The 22267-nt window shown below is 36.8% G+C and overlaps 1 long non-coding RNA gene across 1 annotated transcript in view; it reads right to left on the minus strand.

Moving 5' to 3' along the window:
• The window catches only part of LOC138153092 (uncharacterized), a 378103-nt gene that overhangs the window by 135794 nt on the left and 220042 nt on the right, over window positions 1–22267 (minus strand). The gene's annotated exons all lie outside the window — the stretch shown is intronic.

Raw genomic sequence — 22267 nt, forward strand, 5'->3', positions numbered from 1 at the left:
GAAGGAAGGAAGGAAGGAAGGAAGGAAGGAAGGAAGGAAGGAAGGAAAGGAGGGAGAGAGGGAGGAAACAAAGGAGAAAAGTGAGGGAGGGAGGGAAGAAAGGGAAAGAAATGAAGGAAGACCAACCTAGATGGTGAGGATATTAGAACTCTTATCATAGAGTAATGTAAGTGCCAATTTCAGTACCAATCTATTCTTCCAGTGAGCCCAGCTTTCTGTCAATTATATTTTCTACTCTCAAAATCCACTTCATATTACAGCACCTTTTCCTGAACCTTTTGCCTAAATGTGGTTTTCCTATGTTTCTTGTGGTCACTACTGTTTATCATGGTCTGAGAACCACTGAAAAAAAGTATCCCCTATTCTTATGTGGAAAATTACTTCAATTCTAGACAACACAGCTGTTGTCCCTCTTTTAATTCTGTAAATTATTTAGATCACAAATGCTAAATTATTTAAAATTAGTTTAGGGAATATTTGTATTTATAGAGGAAAAATAAAGCCCTAATGCTGAGATTATTTTGTATTTCACAAATCTTTCTTTTCCTTGCTTCAAGCAGAAAGCAATATCTCCAATCTGCCTCCTTGTTTTATCTTCTAAAATCCCATCCAAAAAAAAATACCTCAGCCTCACATAAGTTTCTACAAAATAAAATCCTCAGAATCCTTTTTCACCCAAAATAATATGACTAAGTATTTCCCCTTAGCAACAAAAAGGGGAATTTTCACAGATACCATTCTGTTCTCCCTCTTTGGGATACTGTCCATCTCATCAAAGACATTACTAAATTGTGGTTAGCAAAATACAGTACTCCAAATGTGTCCTGATCAGTAGAGCACAGTAAGATCATCTCCTCTTTACTCCTGAAAGCCAGGGCTCTCTTCTGGAAAGATAGGCTAGTTCGTTTTAGACATTTGTCTGCCAGAAAGATCAACATACCTATTATAGCAGTTCAAATAACCAACGGTCTTTCTCCTCTTCTTTCTCTTTATCATATTCCTCTAGCCTCTTATGGAGGTGAGAGAGGGGCATATCCTTCTGTTTCCTTACATCCATTTTCTTCACATGAAATCTCATCATCATACTATTAACTCAACTTCGAATACTCAGTACCTTCCCACCTTCCTCAGTCTCCTCTACTTTCTGATTGGAAGGCTGGAGGGAGGAATACTAAATTCCCCCAAAAGCTTTTCTTTTTCACAGGGCAGAGACCTTGCTATTCCAAGTAACTTCTCTTTGATTTGAACTCCACAGAACATGATGCCCTCAGTTCAGGAATACCCTGGTCCACCCCCTTTCCACCTTACTTTTGTGTGGTGTCTTCTCCCATTAGACTGAAAATTCTTTAACAGCAAGGGCTGTCTTTTTTTAAATTTTCATTGCTTATCACACAGTGCCTGGCACACAGTAGGTACTTAATAAATTGTATTGTACATAAACTAGCATATTATTGAGAACAGTTAATATATTTCTAATTAGTAGAAATTACTAGTTTATAGAAAGTTGTTGAAAAAACATAGGGACCTCAACTGAAGTCTGTTTACAGTGTAATGAAGAAAACATACACAACGCTAAACAAAAATAAAGTAGTTCAGACAGGGCATACAACATATTTCCCACTCAAAAGCTTCCCCCCAATATGTTAGGCCTTAAAAACTAAGTGACCTACTAACAAAGGCTTCCCTTGCAAGTCATGTGTTTTCCAAATCTTGTGAGGTTAAGAGGAAACCTATCCTTTGCCACTTTTGTATCTCTGCTAGAAACAAATCTGAAACTACTGTGTTCCCCTCCAAATAATAATAATTAATAATAATGGTAGAAAGTAAAAATAAGGGGCAGCTAGGTGGCACAGTGAGTAAAGCATGGGCCCCGGAGTCAGGAGGACCCAAGTTCGGTAACGGCCTCAGACACTTAACACGCACACAAAAGTAACTAGCCATGTAACCTTGGGCAAGTTATTTAACCCCAATTGCCCTCCAAAAGTCAATATATATATATATTGACTTTTGGAGGGCAATTTTATATATATATATAAAATAAGGAAAATGTTATATGAACAGTTAAAACTTTCCAAAAGTTCTTCTGGATGTAAGTTGAGAATCAAACTTGAGTAATAACATTATTGTATCTCTTCCCCTAAACCTAATAAATTCATTCCAAATAAACATAATGTAGCACTTTGAATTTTCCTTTCTTTCCCACCTTGTTCCTACATACACTTCTGGACTAATGACAAAACATGTTTTCCTAACAAGTAATTTTCCTTCAGGTTAGGCTTTGTGGAACTCTATACACATTAGTAGAAAATAGTGGATGTCCATACCACTAACATCATCCATGGACCATGCACAATTTTAAATTTGAGACACTTCTTTTTTTTATAAACAGACATAGTATATTGCCTCAGCTCAATGTTCCCTGTTCAGCTTCAGATTCCACCTGAAAAGATGGTGTGTTATAAAGCAAAAGTGGAGGCAACGATATTGGATTAAAACAACAACAAACAACACTCTGAACTGTACGTACACTTTCCCCAGGGGAAAAAATAGTATTTTTTTCTGATCTGTCTCTGTAATCTAATCTATTAGCTGGCAAATAACTGTTTTATAAAGAAGTACCCTCCAGCACTCCTCCATTGATGTTTTGCTTTTAAAGAGTTATTAACTCTGACCACTATGTAATTTTTAGTCCAAACAAGTACATCAACTCAGTGCATCCTAGTTTAATAAACAATAAAACAAATAAATGGATGAAACATCTACCAAGGACGACAGAGCAGCTTTGTTTTGTTTTTGTTTTTTGCCAAACCTATAACGCAAGCAAAATTACTTATGAATTTGGAGTTTTTTGAAATATGCTTTTAATCACTTCAGCATTAAATATTCAGTAAGAAACTGTTTTGATCATTTACCTGATTCTTTACGGTTTGATCTCCCATGTGTGTGTCTCCATGCATGCATGTGGGGTTCTCTGCTGATGGAAATTTAATTCATTTCCCTCAGATGCATATGTTTAGCACAACTCTGATTTACCCAAACTGCAGAAGAATCTGCCTTCCCCACTGTGCAATTAGAAAGGGGGAATGCTAAAGGGAAGCAGCCCTGAAAGTATGGTTCTTAATAAAATTTATGCCTCAAGGTTTGTACTGTCCTTCTTTTACCTCTCCCCACCCCATCCCCCTTTATTCTCACTCCTTAGGGAATATTTGTTCTTAGGCTGCCATATGCTCTTCTTCACATTGGTTACAGTGGCCTATTTCTTATGATCTTGGCCACAGGGCTCTACTGCTAGCTGGGCAAAATCTAATCCCTTGCCTGTATGAAGAAAATAACTATAGGCAGCTTGTTGGAGCCAGGGACATGTATGAAGACAATTCCTGGTGCCCACTACAAAGAATCTTTCCCAAACTAGGTGTTATGGTGGTCACTGTGAACCAGGTCCTAGACCCACTCATGGCTCCTCTTCTGTCTCTTATTGTAAGTGGGAATACGTGTCATGGGATTGTCTTTGTCCTACACTGGAGTTGCATCCAGGTCTCCAACTTGTATACAGCCTCACCTCAAGTCCATGTTCTAGGACAATGGGTTTTAAGAATGGCAGATGTTTAGGCAGTAAAAGAGAATGGGAGAGAGAAGGGGGAGACAGAATAGCTGCCTTTGAATATTTGAAAGGCTAGAGGAGAAGTTAGACTGGTTTTGTTTCACCCCAGAGGCAAAATTAAAAGCAACAGGAGGAAGTTACAAGGAGAAAAAGTAGGTTTTATGTCAGGAATTTATTTTTCTGACAATTGTAGCTTCTCAAAAGTGGACTGGCCATCCTAGAGAGGCAGAGCTCTCCCCCTCTCCTGCCCCCCCACCCCCGCCCCTTGGAGGTCTTCAAGCAGAGGCTGGTTGACTCTTTTTCAGGCATGTTATATCCAGGAATCCTTTTCAATATGGGTTCTAGTAGATGGCTGCTGATATATATTCTGTTTCACAAAGTCAGTTATTCTGTGATTCCGTGAAGAAATTGATCAGTCAGTCAATGAGCATTTATCACTTAATAACTACTAAGTGCCAATCACTGTGCATTGAGGATACAGAGAATGGCAAAAGACAGTCCCTGTTCTAAAGGCGCTACCAGTCTAATGAGGAAGACAACATAAGAATTATCTACAAACAAAATCTACATAGAATAAATTGGCAATAATTAGTAGAGGAAGGGCACTAGCATTAAGGGGAATTGGGAAAGGCTTCTCATAAAATATAAGATTTTAGCTGGGACTTGAAAGAAGCTGGGGAAGCTAAGAGGCAGAGGTGAAGAGGGAGAATATCCAGGATGGGAGATTATCAATGAAAATACTGGGAGATAAAGTGAATGGATTATAGAATTTTAGGGTTGAGGAGTGTAGGGCATAGGAAGACTGGAAAGGTGGGAGGGGGACAGGTTGTGAAGATTTAGAGAGCCAACCTGAGGATTTTATATCATAATCTCTAAGGGACAAAGAGCCTGCCATCCTTCTTGCAAATGCTGGGCAACTTGGGCTTCTTTACAAAGGTTTCCTCTCTGACCTGTTACTTCTTTTTCCTCCTTTTCCTCCCCTTCTTCCTTTTCCTCCTCTTTCTTCTTCTCCTCCTTCTCCTTTTTTCTTATTCTTCTTTTCTCTCTCTCTTGTCTCTCTCTCTCTGTCTCTCTCTCTGTCTCTCACTCTCTTCCTCTCTCTCCACACACATACACACTTTCAGAAATACCAATCATTATGAGGTGAGATGGTAACTGGGTTCTTTACATAGGACCTCTCTTGAACTTGCTTTTTAAATTTTTCCTCTGATCCTCTACATACTGTCTTCCACTTGGTTCATTCTGCTGATGACACTGTTCAACTCCCACTTTACTCTGTTGACTGACTGAGTAGGGAGCATTCTCCAGGCAGCTCTGACTTGTCTTTTCCCCAAGATTAGAAAAAAAATCTTGTTGGGGGGATGGCTAGGTGGCTCAGTGAATAGAGTACTGGCCACGGAGGCAGGACGACCTGAGTGCAAATCCAGCCTCAGACACTTAATACTTACTAGCCGTGTAACCTTGGGCAAGTCACTTAATCCCAATTGACCTGCCTTCCCCCCTCCCAAAAAGCAAAAAAAAATCTCGTTGGAAATCTCTAGTGACTACAATTTAAGCTTCTTATATTAAATCTCTTAGGTTAAGTTGTTAAAGAAATTACTAAAGAAAGACAAAAATTCATTTTCACTATAAGTATTTTCAGAATTCAGAATTTTCAGTATTTGGCTCTTTGGGTAAAGGGTCTAAATCACGAGCATTGTGAGAAGGCAAGTATAGCCAAGTTTGTTGTCTTATTTTTATCTTTAAATGTGAAATCACATGCATCTTGTAGTTAAGTATAAGGTGGCAATTTAAAGATTTGGAAAATTTATTTTCCGAACAGAGCCACAAATGTGTGTGTGTGTGTGTGTGTGTGTGTGTGTGTGTGTACAAGCTTTAGTCCAAATGAGTAAGAAAACTCATTTTTCTGGTATCTGGACTCCTATTAAAATAACAATCTTTTTAAAAAAATGTATTGCCTTTTTTTATGTGTATGCGTTATGGAGAAAAGAGAAAGAGGTACTCTGTCGTGATGTGGTTGAAAGGTTATTATTACTCCAATGACAGAGACAAAAAGATATTATCACTTGGATGATGTCAATGAAAGGGTATCATTACTTTTTTGTGTGGAGAACATTCTGGATAAGTAAACACACAAGTATGGTATTTATTATATTTCATTCTACATGTCTCCAAGGTAATCAGAAAGAAATGTAGTTAGTTTGTGCTACTGAATAAAAAATTTGTTGACTTAGTTTATTCAACAAATATCTCCAAACCAATTATGTTTTCTTTCTTAGATGCTTTTTTTATCCTATCACAGCATTTTTCTTTCTCCATTATATTTCTTACATTTCTCAGAGTTGTCTTGGAATGGATACCGAAAATATAAAAATCCTAGTGCTAAAAAATATACTGAAATCTTTAAGTTTTATCTATTTATATAGTTTAGTGCTTATTAGACTAAATAAAAAGCTTTATCCTTATATTATGCTTTAAAAAAGGATGTTTCTTATACTGAGTGGATGTCTGCCAAAATTAAGTATATATATCATCATGTGTGCATGTATTGATAATGGAGAGGAAGCGTGATCTGAGTTAGGAAGCTCTAGATTCAAGTCTTGTCTAACATATGCTGGCTGTGTGACTCTGGGCAAAGGATTTAACTTCTCAGGGCTCTAGGCAATTCTCAAAACTCTAAAGTTCTGGGTGACTGCAAATCTTCATTAGAAGAGGTAGTTTCCCCATGGAGAGTTCCCTACTCTGATCAAATCACACAGCTATTCTAAAAAAGATGGATAGACAGGCACATACATCGAGAGACAATTTCAAAGTTCTACATATAACTATAAAGTAATGGCAAGTTAATTAAGTGAGCTTTCATGGGGACTTTTGTATGTTGTTCTGGGGGTTTGCATAAGTGATCTGCAAAGGTAAAGAAATATTTAAGTACTATTTGTGATGTGATAGGAGCATCAAAATACATTTAAATGGATGTAATTCTAGAGAAGGTCTGCCTATTGTATTTATTGAAATGCAAGATGATATTCAAACTTTTAAAAACAACAACTCTGGCAGTAGAATTTTAGAACACAAAAGCATTTGCCACTGTTTTCTCCTCTTTGAGACCAAGCTTCTTTTTCCCTCAAGGATATGCATATACCTAACTAAAAAAAGGTTTGTGTGGGAAGTTATTACTTTATAGACAAAATGGTATACACACACACACACACACAGCCTTTATTTCCAATTTGGGAGCTACAATAGAATGCATGCCAAGATTCTCTAAACACCTGTCTCCTCCATTGTTGCCAGTGTTCTCTAAGTAGGTGCTAACCCTCCCATCTGCCCACAGAGTGACCAGATTGTCTTGCCTGCACATACTTGTTCATTCTAGATTTCCCAGTTACTTAGAACAACATAAGGTTACCACCTAAGGGGAAGATCAAAACATCTATATAATTAATGGCTATTAATACTGTAGCAATATTTGATTGCCTATTTATGCCCTGCAATCTCATACTTACTGCCTAATTAGTTCATAATTAGTAGCAAACAATTGCACAGGTATTATCTCTGTGTCTCTTCTGCCTCTCTGTTTCATTCAATGCTGTAACCTAAACTCTTGGAAGACCCTTCTCTGACCTTGATTTTCTATTCCTCTACCTAACTGTTCATTCATTGCAAAGGAGCATAGATTTGGCACTTCAATGGATCTTAAAAGTCATCTAGTTCAAACCTATCATGTTACAGATATGGAAACTGAGGACATACAGTTAAGGTGACTTACCTAAAGGTCACACAGATAGGAAGTGACATAGTCAGGGTTCTCTGTTTCCAAACCCAGCACTCTTTCACCTATTTATAAGTCATAAATTTTAGAGCAGAAAGCAACTCTAAAGACCACCTAGTCCAATAACCTATTTTTATACGTTTTAAAAAGGGGGAAATGAAAGGTTAAATTATTTGCCAGGGATCAGTCATACAGTTACTAAGTACCTAAGGCAGGACCTGAACCAGGTTTTCTTGGCTCTAAGTACAATGTTCTACATCATAATGCCTCTCTATTGCTACATTACTCCTAGGCTGCCTCTTTCTTTTGCTTGTTTTTCCTTAAGCTTTCAACTCCATGTTCATCACCGTCTGTCTCAACGAATGACCTGAAATTCTACTTTGCAAGAAGACCTGAGATCACTCATTAGCCTTCTATCACACTTAAAAACTTTTTCATGTCTTCATCTTTTCTCTTCTTATCTTCAGTCCCAGAGGAGAAAATAACCCTTCTAGATTAAATCAATCCATGGATACCTCCTCCTCCTGATTTCTTCCTATTCCTACAAACATGTTCAGGTTCTTACTATCACATAAATAAAACTTCCCTTTTGTGTGGATATGTATATAGATAGATGGGGTGAGGGAGGGCTAATCCTGAAATTCTATATATAGTTATAAAGTAATATTAAGTATGCATGTGATATATATTTTATAATAATATAATGTATGGTAATATTAATTATGTATCACAAATACAGTATATATAGCTATAGATATGTGCATTATATTATTATATTATGCACATATGCATATATAGTTATATAGATATATGCATTATAATATTATTATTATATAACCCCTTTGAGTTCTCATAAAAGCTTTCTCCCTTTGCAGTGCTAAAAGCTTAAAAAGTGTAGTCTTTACATGCTACCTCCATTTCTAATCCTTACCCTCTTAACTACCAAAATCAATGGCTTAGCAACCATGTTCTCTTTCTTGAGAACTGTCTCCTCCTTTAGAATCCATGACATCAGTCTCCTTTGGTTCTCCTACTAGCCACTCTTTTGCATTCTCTTTCATTAGTTCATTTTACACCTCTCACCCTTTAACTATAGGTGTCTTTTGTGTCCTGGGCCTTCCTTTTCTCTTTACCCTCTCTCCCTTGGGAATCTTATCTCTTCAATGATCACTTCTAGGCCAATGACTCCAAAACATATGTCCTCAGGCCTTCCCTGATCTCTAGTCCTATGCTCAACAACATACTAGACATATGTAAATATTCTACCAACATATCCAGCAGTCCCCAAACTGATTTCATTCCACTCCCTCCCCAAAGGAACTCCTGTCTCTGCCCCCAACTTTCCTATTTTTGTATCAAGCATAAATCCCATCACCCAAGCTTAAAGCCTCCTAGTCCTCTCTGACTGTTCCCTACCCTCATCCCTTTCATCTAATCAATTAACATATTCTTAAAATTCTGTTGCCATAATATTTCCCATCTATCTCCTCCTTTCTTTTATAGTTACCACACCCAGAAAATTACCCATTACATCTTTGCTAAACAATTATAACAGCATGCTAACTAGTGTCTCTATCTACTGACTCTCCTCTTTAATCCATCCTGCACATAGCTGCTAATATCATTTTCCTAAAGAATAAGTCACACCCCTGCTTGAAAATCTTCCATGGTTCCATTGTCTCAGCAATAAAAGATAAGTTCCTTAGCTTGGCATTTAAGGCCCACAACAATCCTATTTTAAATTCTTTTTCCAGCATTATTAACTCTAATTCTCTTTATACATTCTATAAATTAGCTAAGCTAGACTGCTACTGCTACTGCTACCCAATTTCAATCTGCCCCCTCTGGCCTTTATGAAAGCAATTCCACCATGCCTGGAACATATTCCTTTATTCTCTATTCATGCTGATATCATGAAATGACAGTAATAGAATGAGACCTGAGGGGGACTTTAGAAATCATCTAGTCCAACCAATTTTGACTTATGAGGAAACTGAGGACCCAGAGATGTAACTTGCTCAAGATAACCTGTCTAATAAACAGCATAACAGGAACTCAAACTCAGATCTTCCCTCCTACTTCCTCCATCACCTTAGCTGCACACCCTCCCTCCACCACCGAGTCTTCATTATCACTGGAAGATCCAGTCACTCCAACCCTCCCTGCTTTCCAATGCCATGCACCCCTGTTTTGTCACTGCTTTCTTCCCTTTGCAGTCTTTACCTTAGAATTAGCCAGTCAGATGTTTTTAATCTCTTTGTATGTGACATGGATCCCCTTGGCAATCTGGTGAAACCTATTCTACACCAGGTGGTCCAGTGGATAGAATGCTGGTCCTGAAGTTAAAAAGATCTGAGTTCAAATCTGGCCTCCAAAACTTATCATTTGTGCCACCCTGAGCAAGTCACTTAACCTCTGATTATCTGAGTTTCCTTAATTGTAAAATAGACATAATAACAGCACATACCTCACAAGATTGTTTTTTAATATGAAATAATGACTTGTAAAGGACTTAGTACAGTGCTTAGCATGGACTAGCCACAATAAATGTTCATTTCCTTCCTCTGCTTCCTATTTTGCTCCTAAAATTCTCTCTCTGTCCTAAAGAGACCTGCCTACACTCATGTGAGTAGTAAGCACTGGAGCAAGAATGTGAAACCAGTTAAGATGGCGGAATAGAAGCAGCCGTACTGCTCCGGCTTCCACATTCCCCAATCCATGTAAAAAGGGGACTCTAAACAAACTTTGGAGCTACAGAACCCACAAAATGACACAGAGAAGATAACCTCCCAATGAGGACAGCCCAGCAGGCCTGCAGAAATCGGCCAGCGCAGTACTCTGGGAGCTGAGCCCAGCCTGACACTGAGGTTTTAGCCCCAGGGCAGGCCTGACCAGCCCCAGGCTGGATGGACTTCAGATCTGCCGCAGCTGTGGTCCCTTCCACATTTATCAACACACAGATGCAAAGGACAAAGTGAGAGGTCAGTAGTCTGGATTTTGGGACCCAGTATTTGGGAGTGCCTCAGCTTTTGTTCCCAGGGCTAGAAGCCGCTGCAAGCTGCACCATTGCAGCTTCAGCTCCTGGCCTGTAGAGTGTAGGGGGACCAAGCAACCAGTCTGAGGGGTAATCGCTCTTGCTTTAGCCTGCTTAGATCTGGATTGCAGTCTAGGGTGGAGGTCCTGGGGTGTGTGTCCAGCTTGCCAGAGCATGTGAAGGCTTTAGCAAGGGCTCCCAACTAATACCTCCAGCAGAGGAGAAAATCCCAGTTTGGGACAGAAGCTCCCCTGACTGGTGGCAGAGTCCTACTGTAGCAAAAAAGCTCAAAAGTCAAATAATTGAGTGGCAACATGCCCAGGCAAAGGAAACAAAGCAAACAGGAGAACCCAACATTAGACTCCTATTTTGGGGACAAAAAGGAGCAAAGCATGGAACAGGAGGAAGACAGTGAAATCAGAACTCCTGCACCAAAAGCTTCATAGGAAAATATGAGCTGGTTACAGGCCATAGAGGACCTTAAGAAACAAATAAGAGAAGTGGAGGAAAAATTGGGAAGAGAAATGAGAACAATGCAAGAAAATTATGAAATGTGAGTCAACAGCCTGACTGAAGAAAATAACAAATTAAAAAACAGACTAACTCAAATGGCAAAAGAGGCTCAAAAAGGCAATGAGGAGAAGAATGCCTTAAAAAGCTGAATTTGCCAGATGGAAAAAGAATCTCAAAAGCTCAATCATTGCTTCAGAATTAGATTGGAGCAAATGGAAGCTACTGTGTTTCCCCAATAATAAGACACTGTCTTATTATTTTTTTGGACAGAAAAACACCAGAGGGCTTATTTTCAGGGGAGGGCTTATTTTAATGAACATTGACAGCAATTTTAATAAACAGGTAAATGTGAACAAAAAAAAATGTACCTTTATTCAATAAGCAAATCACTGGGGAAGAACAGGATGACGCGCTCACTGCTGCAGCTCTGATTGGATGCAGCTCGGAGCGCGGCGTGCGTTTCACCCGGGGGGGGATGGGACGGTGCATACAGAGGGTACCGTAATGTAGCATGTAGTGCAGGGGATCACCTTCACTACAGCAGCCATCTCAATAGGGCTTATTTTCGGGGGAGGGCTTATTTTAGAGGAATCTTACACAGTAAGGGGAGGGCTTATTTTCGGGATAGGTCTTATTATCGGGGAAACACGGTAATGACTTTATGAGAAATCAAGATACTGTTAAACAGATCCAAACAAAGGAAAGAATAGAAGGCAATGTGAAATATCTCATTGGAAAAACCACTGACCTGGAAAATAGATCCAGGAGAGATAATTTAAAAATTATTGGACTACCTGAAAGCCATGATCAAAGAAAGAACCTAGAAATCATCCTCCAAGAAATTTTCAAGGAAAATTGCCCTGATGTTTTAGAACCAGAGGGCAAAATAGAGCTTGAAAGAATCTACCAATCACCTCCTGAAAAAGATCCCAAAAAGAAAACTCCTAGGAATATTACAGCCAGGTTCTGAAATTCCCAGATCAAGGAGAGAATATTACAAGCAGCCAGGAAGAAACAATTTGAGTATTGTGAAAACACAATCAGGATAACCCAGGATCTGGCAGCTTCTACACTGAAGGATCGAAGGACTTGGAATATGATATTCCGGAGGTCAAAGGAGCTGGGATTAAAACCAAGAATCACCTACCCAGCTTGGAATATGATATTCCGGAGGTCAAAGGAGCTGGGATTAAAACCAAGAATCACCTACCCAGCAAAACTGAGTATTATGTTTCAGGGGAAAATATGGTCATTCCATGGAATAGAGGACTTTCAAGCATTCTTGATGAAAAAAAACAGAGTTGAATAGAAAATTTGACATTCAGGTACAAGAAGCAAGAGAAGCATGAGAAGGTAAACAGGGAAAATAAACCATAAGGAACTTATCAAAGTGGAACTATTAAATTCCTACATGGAAAAATGATAATTGTAACTGATGAATCTTTTCTCAGTAAGAAAATGGTTAAAGGGAATATATATATATATATTTTTTTTTTCATACATATATATATGTTTATATCAGAGGGTATACAGGCATATGAATACATATGTGAATGTGTGTATATATGTTTACAGGTAGACATAGATAGAGGGCACAGGACCAATTTAATAGAAAGGGATGATACTTAAAAGGTGAAATTATGAGGTGAGAGAGGAATATAATGAGAGGAGATGGGGAGAGACAGAATGGGGTAAACTATCTCATATAGAAGAAGCAAGGGAAAATGGTTACAATGGAAGGGGAGAATAGGAAGGCAAAAGGAAATGGGTCAACCTTATTCTCATTGAATTTGGCTCAGGGAGGGAATGAAATACACTCTAAATAGGATATCTTACCATACAGGAGAGTAGGGGGGAAGGGGATGAGAGAGGGAATGATGGAATGGAGGGTAGGCTGGGGGGAGGGAAGTTGGAAGCACCCACCTTTGAAAAGGGACGGGATCAAAGTAGAGAATAGAACTAGTGGGAGATGGGATAAAAGGGAGGAAAATATAGTCAGTCTTTTACAATATATCAACTATGTTAATGTTTCGCATAAGCTACACGTGTACAACCTATACTGAACTGCTTATATTTCCAGTAAGGGTGGGTGACAAGGGAGGAAGGGAATGAATTTGAAATTCAAAGTTTTAATATCAAATGTTTAAAATATATATATATATATATATGTTTGTGTGTGTGTGTGTGTGTGTGTATATATATATATACATATATACATACTATTAATAATGCTATTTTACATGAACTTGGGAAATAAGATATACAGGCACTGGGGCATAGAGATCCACCATGCCCTACTGGAAAAGTCAAAGGGGGTATGAGAGAAGAGAAGATATGGGAGAGAGCAGATTGGAGGATGGGATATATTTTTTGGGGGACTGTTATTTTGGGGCTGTGGGTAGGGGAAAAATGGGGAGAAAATGTGTAACTCTAAATCTGGCGGAAATGAATGATATAAATCAGAAGTTAATAAAGCATTTGAAAAATAAAAAAAAAGAATTTAAAATACAAATCCTGTGACTTCATTATTTGTTACATCTCCCTTTAAGGCTCAGTTCATGTGCTATCTGCTTTATGGAAGCTCTTCTGATCTCTCCTAGAAAAATGTTATCTCTGCCTCCTCATATATCTTTATAGCACCTTATCTGAATCATTTCAATTTCCTTTAATACATTCTACCTTTTATTATTTTTTAACATGTTGTGCTAACCCACTAGATGATAAACTCCTTGAGGGCAGGTACTGTGTCTGTCATATTAAATCTGTCTCCCTAGTGTCTAGCATAGTACTTTGAATACAGTAAGCATTTATAACTCCTTGCTGAATTCCTTCCTTTTCCTCAGGGCTACATTTTGGATTACTTTTTCTTCTATCTTTCAAGATATAATTTCACTCATAATTTCAATTATGATTTAACTATTAATAATAACTAAAGTACTGCTCTGTCTCAATCTAGGTCCACTCATTCACTATGTGTAAGACATTTCCAAATAAATTTCCCTCCCTGGCCAACATCCAATGTCAAATTCCCAAAATTTCTGTCTAACCTTTATTCAGCTCATAAGTATTTAGGTGATCACCTGGAAACTCCATGTCACAAGGTTGCAACATATCCACAAACACTGGTAGCTACTGAATGTGAGTTGTAAAGTTAATAATAAGAGGTGACATGAATTAGAACAGGACAAAAGAAGTATAAGTTGTACTGCCTACTGTGAACAACAGTAGAGTTTTAAAGGTAAAGAAAGAATTTGTTGGGGCGGCTAGGTGGTGCGGTGAATAGAGCACCAACCCTGGAGTCAGGAGGACCTGAGTTCAAATCTGGCCTCAGACACTTAACACAAAACACTAACTGTGTGACCTTAGGCAAGTCACTTTACCCCAACTGCCCTCTGAAAAGCAAAAAAAAATTTAGTTTATGCCTAAATTAGGTCTTACTCTGACAAAATCAAAATGTTGATAAAAGTAACATTGAATTCATTTGACACTCTGATGCTCACCTGTCTGAATCATAAGATCACTTGCTCATAATTTTTTTAACAATATTTTATTTTCCCAATTATCTATGAAAATGTTTAACATTCATTTTTTAATTGAGTTTCAAATTTCAGGTTACGTGACAAGTAAGATAGATATTTTCTCCAGTCATCACAATCTCTCAAACCTCTCCAAAATAGGAATCATATACAAGAAATATACCAATTTTGGCTTTTTTCATTATGGTTCTTAGTTTTCCAGACTAGTAGATAAATAGGATTTTTTTAAAAATATGAACTATCAGCAGAGAAGGCTAATCCCTAATTCCTAAAGCGCTATCTCAGCAGTCCCACTCCCCATTATTTACTACTTTGAAGTAGAACTATCCAAGCCAATCTACAGGCTTGCAACAGACCTTAACTATACTCTCCCTTCTCTGATTGCTACACAAAATTAAAAGGGCAAAGCTCGTCCTGGCTGAGACAATAGAGTGTCAAAATTCTGTACCATTACTTAGCTCAGCCAGATAATTTAGGAACAAAGGGATCTGTGGCAGGACAAGTTATGTGTGTGTGTGACTGTGTAGCATTCCACCAAGCTTAAAGGAAAGGCCCAAGCATCCAGCTGTGGCCAGTTCTATCCTTAGAAATGTCACTTGGGGGCAGAGGCTAAGACTGGTGAAATGTGCATTGCTAAGCACATGAGGAGACTGAGCTTGTTTTAAGGTCTAATCTCCAAGAAAACCTTCACCAAAGGCAAAAGAGTCAGAAAGTTTACAATAGAGGAAAATAAGAGAAAAAAAAAAGAAAAATTATCAAAGATCTAAGAAGGAAAAAAAAATCCATTAAAGACCTTGAGAGTAAGCAGTTAAACCAACAGGGAAGACACAAATAACAGGCAGGAATATTGCCTCCAGATCAGCTAAATGATTTCAGATATCTATGAATAATTATTGCAGAACAAAGGAAAGTTAATCAACATTTGATGAGCCAGGAGACTTTGTGGATTCCCAGGAAAGCATGTAACCACAGCAGGTGGTATATGAATGATTTAAAACAAAAAAAAATAAGAATTATGAAGTCAGAAATGATGGCCTTCATAGGAAGAATAATTGTCAGAATAGAAAAATTTGAATCCACAGTAGCAAATCTCACCAAAGTAAAATAGAGAAAATGATTGTTTGGAAATGCAAATACAAGGAGAGGAGCAAAAAGCAATAACATTAAAAGAAAATATGATCTCCATGAGAGAAATATATATTGATCCTAAATATAGATATAACCTATGGAATATGTCTTCACAAAAAACATGACAAATCTGAAAACCTGAACACCATAATGCCAGGGCTAATGCAAGAATACTGCATAGAACTTCTGAACATACAAAACAAAACACAAATCCAATTAATCCACCAATCATTTCTAGAAGAAAAAAAATTCTATTCTTTAAACTCCAAGACACAAAGTGGTTAATTTAATTCAAATCCCAAACAATAAATTCTGCAAGTGGCTAAGAAAAAAGACCTTAAATTATAAAGGAAAGGAAAGTTGAATAATACAAGATTATTCTATACCCACCAGAAACTGCAAGAAGGAATGGAATAATGTGTTTCAAAGAACAAAGAAGCTCAAAATGCAAATCAAGGAGATATCTGAAAATCTGAGCTTAAGCACAGTGGAAAAATTATGTATGTTCTATTTTTAAAAATGAACACTTCAAACATATCTCAAAAGAAAACCAGATTTAAAAAATTATTTACCTCTCAAAAGACCTAGACAACAGAAATAAAATAAAGGTAAGTCAATAGCAAGTACAAAAGCCAAGTACAAGAACAAAATAACAACAACAAAATGGTACCATTAAGAAATTTCTTTCTAAATATACACAAAGAGAAAAAGTTGAATGTAGAAGGTAAATAGAAGAAATGGTGGAGAAATAGTTCTGGAAAATCATCTAATAAACTTTCCAACACCCTGCCTGTGTTTCTGAGATTAAATTAAAGAAAAAGAGAGTAACAAAGAAGAAAGGGAAGAAGAAGATAGAGGAAAATAAAAGTAATATAACTTAATCAAGTCAAAGGTTATCAAAAAAGGGAAAATAATATCTGTAAGTCCCTCAGGAAGAATAGATCCTACAGGATAATGAATAAGGAGAAAAAAGGATGCATTTAAATATGGGGAAAGGTAACAATCTTGTCTCAGTGGCAGGAGAGTATATCACTGTTTTTTTTGTTTTTGCTTTTTGAAGGAGGGAGGGTAGGGCAATTGGGGTTAAGTGACTTGCTCAAGGTCACACGGCTAGTTTTTTGTGTGTATGTGTCAAATGTCTGAGGCCGGATCCAAACCAAGGTCCTCCTGACTCCAGGGCCAGTGCTCTACTCACTGCACCACCTAGCCGCCCTATATCAGTTTTGAACACTCCCATGAAGGAAGAGAAAAATTCTGCAAAAAGATATAGGGGCCTTATAATAGTTATAATCTGTAGAAATTTGCTATTTAGAGAAAACACTTATCCTGCCCCAGAAGAAAGAGTATCAGAGTACCTGGGAGCAACTGGCACACAGAAGAAGAGAAGAACAGAGAGTAGACTGAATACCAGGTGGGGAATAAATTAATATTGGGAGAGCTAAAGCTAGTAATGAATTGCACAATCAGGGACATAGAAAAATTCCTACCATAAGAGTGTATCTTCTTTTTTACCTAAAGGAAATGGTATGTCTAAGAGTGACGCACAATAGAAAGGAAAAAAAAGGACTAGGAGGCAAGGTCTACAGGCAAATAGAACAGAAACTTTTTGGAAAAGAAAAACCAAAGTAGATGCCTTACAAGCTTTAATTCCATGAGGAATGCAAATGTCCCTGAAGGACTAAATTAGCATAAATACCATAAATCAAAAAATGAAATTCTAAGATAGACAGATTGGGTATATAAATAATGAGAAATATGAGGGAAACTAAACCCTGTTTCAAAATAAACCTCAGGAAATTTTTAAAAAATAAATTAACAAAAAGAAAGTTGCAGGAAGAAAAACAGGATTTACATGACTACTAAGCTGGGAGATAGAAAAGAGGGACAGAAAGCAACTAGAAAAAAAAGAGAGTAAAAAAGGAAATGATAAGCAAAACTCCAAAGCTAGAAAATGGGATAAAAAAAAATTAGAAAAAGGGTAGTTGAGGTTGAGGAGAAAAGAGCCTTTGAGAAGGGTTGTCCTTATTTAGGTCAAATAACTGAAGAGACACAATTCTGCATTTATAGAGGAAGAGGAAAAAGACTAATTTCTAAAAAAAAAAATGAGACAAATGGAAGGAAATATAAACCTTATGGTAAAAGAAAACAAAAATGAGAGACAAATATCAACAGTAAACTCATATGCTCCAAATGACTTAGTATCTAAATTCATAAGGGAAAAATTAACTAAACTACCACAATATATAGGAAGTAACATTACAGTGGCAGATTTCAATTTTCTTCTTTGTTTTGGATAATCTAATAAATAGATAAGCAAAAGGAAAAATAGAGAATTTAACAAATTGCTGAAGAGCTAAAAGGTTATTTTTTTCTTCTAAATGGAACTACTAGAGAATATACATATCCCTCAACACCGCATGGAATTTTTACCCAAAAAAGGTCAATTATTAATGCATAGAGATATTACAAATTACACCTGTAAAAAGACAGAAGTGGTACACATCCTTTATAGACCATAATGCAATAAAATAGTAAATGGTTCAAAGAGCAGAAATAAAAAGTCACAGACTCAAGCAGAGATTGAACAATAAAATCCTGAATAAGGAATGGGTCAAAGAACAAATCATAGAAATAATAATTATGTGAAAAAAAACAATAATAATGTATCAACATAGAAAAATTACTAGAATGTCACTAAAGCATTCCTCATGGGGGGAAATTGACTACACTACAGATAAAAAAAACTACCAAAAAAAGAAGAATGTTGCATAATCATAGAGAATAATAATGGTTTAAGAGGAGAGGCATGAGAAGAAATCCTTGTGCTAGCCTTTGACAGATAAGGGGGGTCCACAAATCTTGTACATTACACATATTTTCAGATTTTTTGACATATCAATTGATTATAGTGATTTTTTATTCCCATTTTCATTTCTTTATTTTATTTTATTTTTGCTTTTTGGAGGGAGGAAGGTAGGACAATTGGGGTTAAGTGACTTGCCTAAGGTCACATGGCTAGTTTTTGTGTTAAGTGTCTGGGGATGTGTTTGAATTCAAGTCCTATTGACTCCAGGGCTAGTACTCTATTCACTGCACCACCTAGCCACCCTCCCCCTTTTTTTCATTTCCAAAGAAAAATACTATTTGTTTTATTGTATGGCTCACTTTGAGGAAGATGGAAAGGGATAGTAGGGTAAATGATGATGATGAAGATACATAAAAACAAGAATAACATTTTCAAAAGAGAGTATAATCTTTTCTAGAAAAGTATCATCTCTTTTCTGCTCTGGAAAATCTGAGACATAAATTCACTGCCTATGTAAAACTAATTCTACATTGGAGTTTAGGTAATCAAATTTTATGTAATTTAAAGGTAAATAAATTTTCAAACCCTAGGAGTATAACCTTTTCCTATTCCTTCCTAGTTCTGAATGTACATACAAATAGGTTCTCCCAACATAACAAGTGGTACCCCCCATCTCAAAAAAAAAAGAAAGAAAGAAATACCCTTTCCATCTGTTAGAGAAAGCTATGGGCAACAGAATATTACAAAATTACAATATTTTAAATGCATTGCCATTTTTAAAAATTGTTTTGTTAAAAGTTTAACACTAAACATCAACATAATCAAATATACTTTCTCAATAGACTTCACACATTTCAATTAATTTCCATGCATAAAATATGGTAACTTTTGCCTATTCAAAGTCCTTACCATGATTATTTGTCCATTCATTCTCATTCACTTTTTCTCTGATATAATCATGATACTTTATTCTCCTGTCTTTTTTTCCCCACTTTATAATATTTTGCATAGATTTCTCCAACTTTCTTCATATGCTTCATAACTGATAGTTTTAATTGTGAGTGCCTGCTTATATTAATATATTTTAATTTATTTAACTATTCTCCTATGGTCAACATCTTTTCAAGGATTGAGCAAACTGCACAACTTACATTTCATGGATGAGAAAGAAAAATCTGTCCATTAGAAAAACAACATTAATAACAACAATTAACTAGTAACTTGTCCATGTTAATTCATTGCTAGAAATAAGCTCAGGGTTATATATCTGTCAATTAATTTTGAGATTTCATAACTAACATACAAATAGAGCATCTTTTTCAAATTAGGAGTCCAAAGAAGAGCACTGGTGGTTTGTCATGTGCCATAAAATATTTACCTTTAATTATCATAGCTATAAAATGTTTTTCATCTTCAAAGGATTCTCTAAGTATTAATTAAGTCTTGCAATGGCTCAGCTCTAGATCTGTGATCATATGATCCTATGTGGCAATTACATCCTATTATTATTATTACTACTTAACTGATGGGAAAATGAAATGGAATTGCCTACTAATTTTCTCCAATTCCAAGAGAGAATTTAGGTTACATGATAAGTTAAAAAAAAACTTCATTCTGAATGCTTTTTCTCCCAACATGAATTAATTTAGAAATCCTCTTACTAAATTTTTCTTGTGGAGAAAGTTTAGTAGAAGAAAACTCAGAATCTGATATGTCATATGTAAATAAAATAAAACTTCCCTAGCTCTACAAAATAGCAAATCATCCTTCAACCTCTTGCATTTCAGTTCATTCATACCTTTAAAACTTTCAAGATTTAGAAAGATTCTCAAAATTTCACATGGAGTTCTTTTACATAATTATTACCAGGAATGAAGTTTCTCTGTAAGAAAATATTTAATCATCTAAATTCTAATTCAAATAGAAATGAAGTTCACAAAATGGGGAGTATTTTGTATTTGAGGACTTACCAACAGACACTGCCTTGGAAAATAAAATGAGGGAAAATTTATTATATTCTGTAGTTTCTTGTAATGTATTCCAAACTAAACTGTTGGAAAGTTTTACATATTTTTGGCAACTGTTTGTGTTGTCAATTTTCTTCTTGTGAGTTATGAAGTGTGCTCACAGAATTATAAAAATAAATTCTCTGTCTGCTCAGTATACTATATATTATATCCTGATCTCTCCAGTGGTAACCCTCATGGTGGAAAAGTGCTAGCATTCAAAATTACCTTTGGAGTCAACTGTTTCAGTTGGACTGTTGGTTCTTAGGGATGCCATGCTTTTTATACTTCATTCAAGTTACTAATGATCTCTTTGTTGCCAAATCTAATGTCCTTTTCTCAGTCTTCATTCTCTTTAACCTCTCTCTGCAGACTTTGACACTATTGACCATGCCCTTCTGTGTAATACTCTCTTTTCTCAAGGTTTTCAGGATATCACTCTATCCTGGTTTTCCTGTTATCCATATAATTACTCATCTGTCACCTTTGCTGGATTCTTTTCCAGTTCATGCCCTCTAACCACAGGTTTCCATTATGGTTCTGTCCAGGTCTCTCTTCTCTATTTCCTCTATAGTATTTCACTTGGTGATCTCCTCAGCTTCCATGGATTTAATTACCATCTCTATGCTGATGATTCTCAAATCTACCCAACCTGCCCAAACTCTCTGCTGATCTATAGTCTTACATCTCCAACTACCTTTTTGACATCTCAAACTGGATTCATAGTAAGTATCTTAAACTCAATATGTCCATAACAGAACGCATTATCTTTCTCCCTAAACCCTCCTCCCCCAGACCTTTGGTATCACTAGAGAGGGCAATACCATACTCCTATTCCCTCAGGCATGCAACCTAGGAAACCATCCTATATTCTTTACTATCTCTCACCACCCATATGCCATCTGCTGCCAAAGCCTCCTGATTTCTCTTTTTCAACATTTCTCATTTATATCCCTTTCTCTCCTCCCACTTTGCCACCACTCTACTGTAGGCCTTCATCACCTCCCACCTGGATTGTTGCAATAGCCTGCTGGTGAGTCTGTCTGCCTCAAGTCTTTCCCCAATCTAAGTCATCCTCCATTTAGCCACTAAAGTGATTTTCCCAAAGCAGAGGTCCAATAATGTCACCCTCTTCAATAAACTCCAGGGGCTTCCTATTGCCTCCAGGAACAAATACAAAATGCTCTGTCTGGTATTCAAAGTCCTTCATAACTTAATCCTCTCCTATCTTTTCAGTCTTCTTACCTCTTGTTCTCTGACATGTACTCTTCAATACAATAACACTGACCTCCTGGTTGTTCCATGAACAAAACATTCCATCTCTCGTCTCTCAGTATTTTCTCTGAATGACCTCCATGCCCGAAATACTCTCCCTCTTTTACTCAAACTGCTGACCTCCCCAATTTTCCTTTAAGCCTCAAATAAATTCCCACCTCTTGCAGGAAATCTTCTCTATCCCCTCTTAATTGTAGCACCTAACCTCTGTAATTTTTTGTTGATTTCTTTTGTTTAGTGTATTTTCAGTGATGTCCAACTCTTTGTGACCCCTTTTGGGGTTTTCTTGGGAAAGATATTTGAATGGTTTGGCATTTCCTTTTCCAGATCATTTTACAAATGAGAAAACTGAGACAAGCAAAGTTAAGTAATTTGCTCAGGGTCACAGAGCTAGTAAATGTCTGAGACTGGATTTGAGTTCAGCTCTTCCTGACTCCAGGAGGTAGCCCTTTATCCACTATGCCACCTAGCTGCCCCCTCTATTTCCTATTTATTCTGGCTATAGCTTGAGCGATAGATGATCATAGATAGATAGATAGATGATAGATAGATAGATAGATAGATAGATAGATAGATAGATAGATAGATAGATAGAT

The sequence above is a fragment of the Petaurus breviceps genome, unplaced genomic scaffold, assembly GCF_028583685.1.
Source record: "Petaurus breviceps papuanus isolate PSGF00001 unplaced genomic scaffold, PetGlider_PUasm1.0 90977, whole genome shotgun sequence".
NCBI lineage: Eukaryota > Metazoa > Chordata > Mammalia > Diprotodontia > Petauridae > Petaurus > Petaurus breviceps.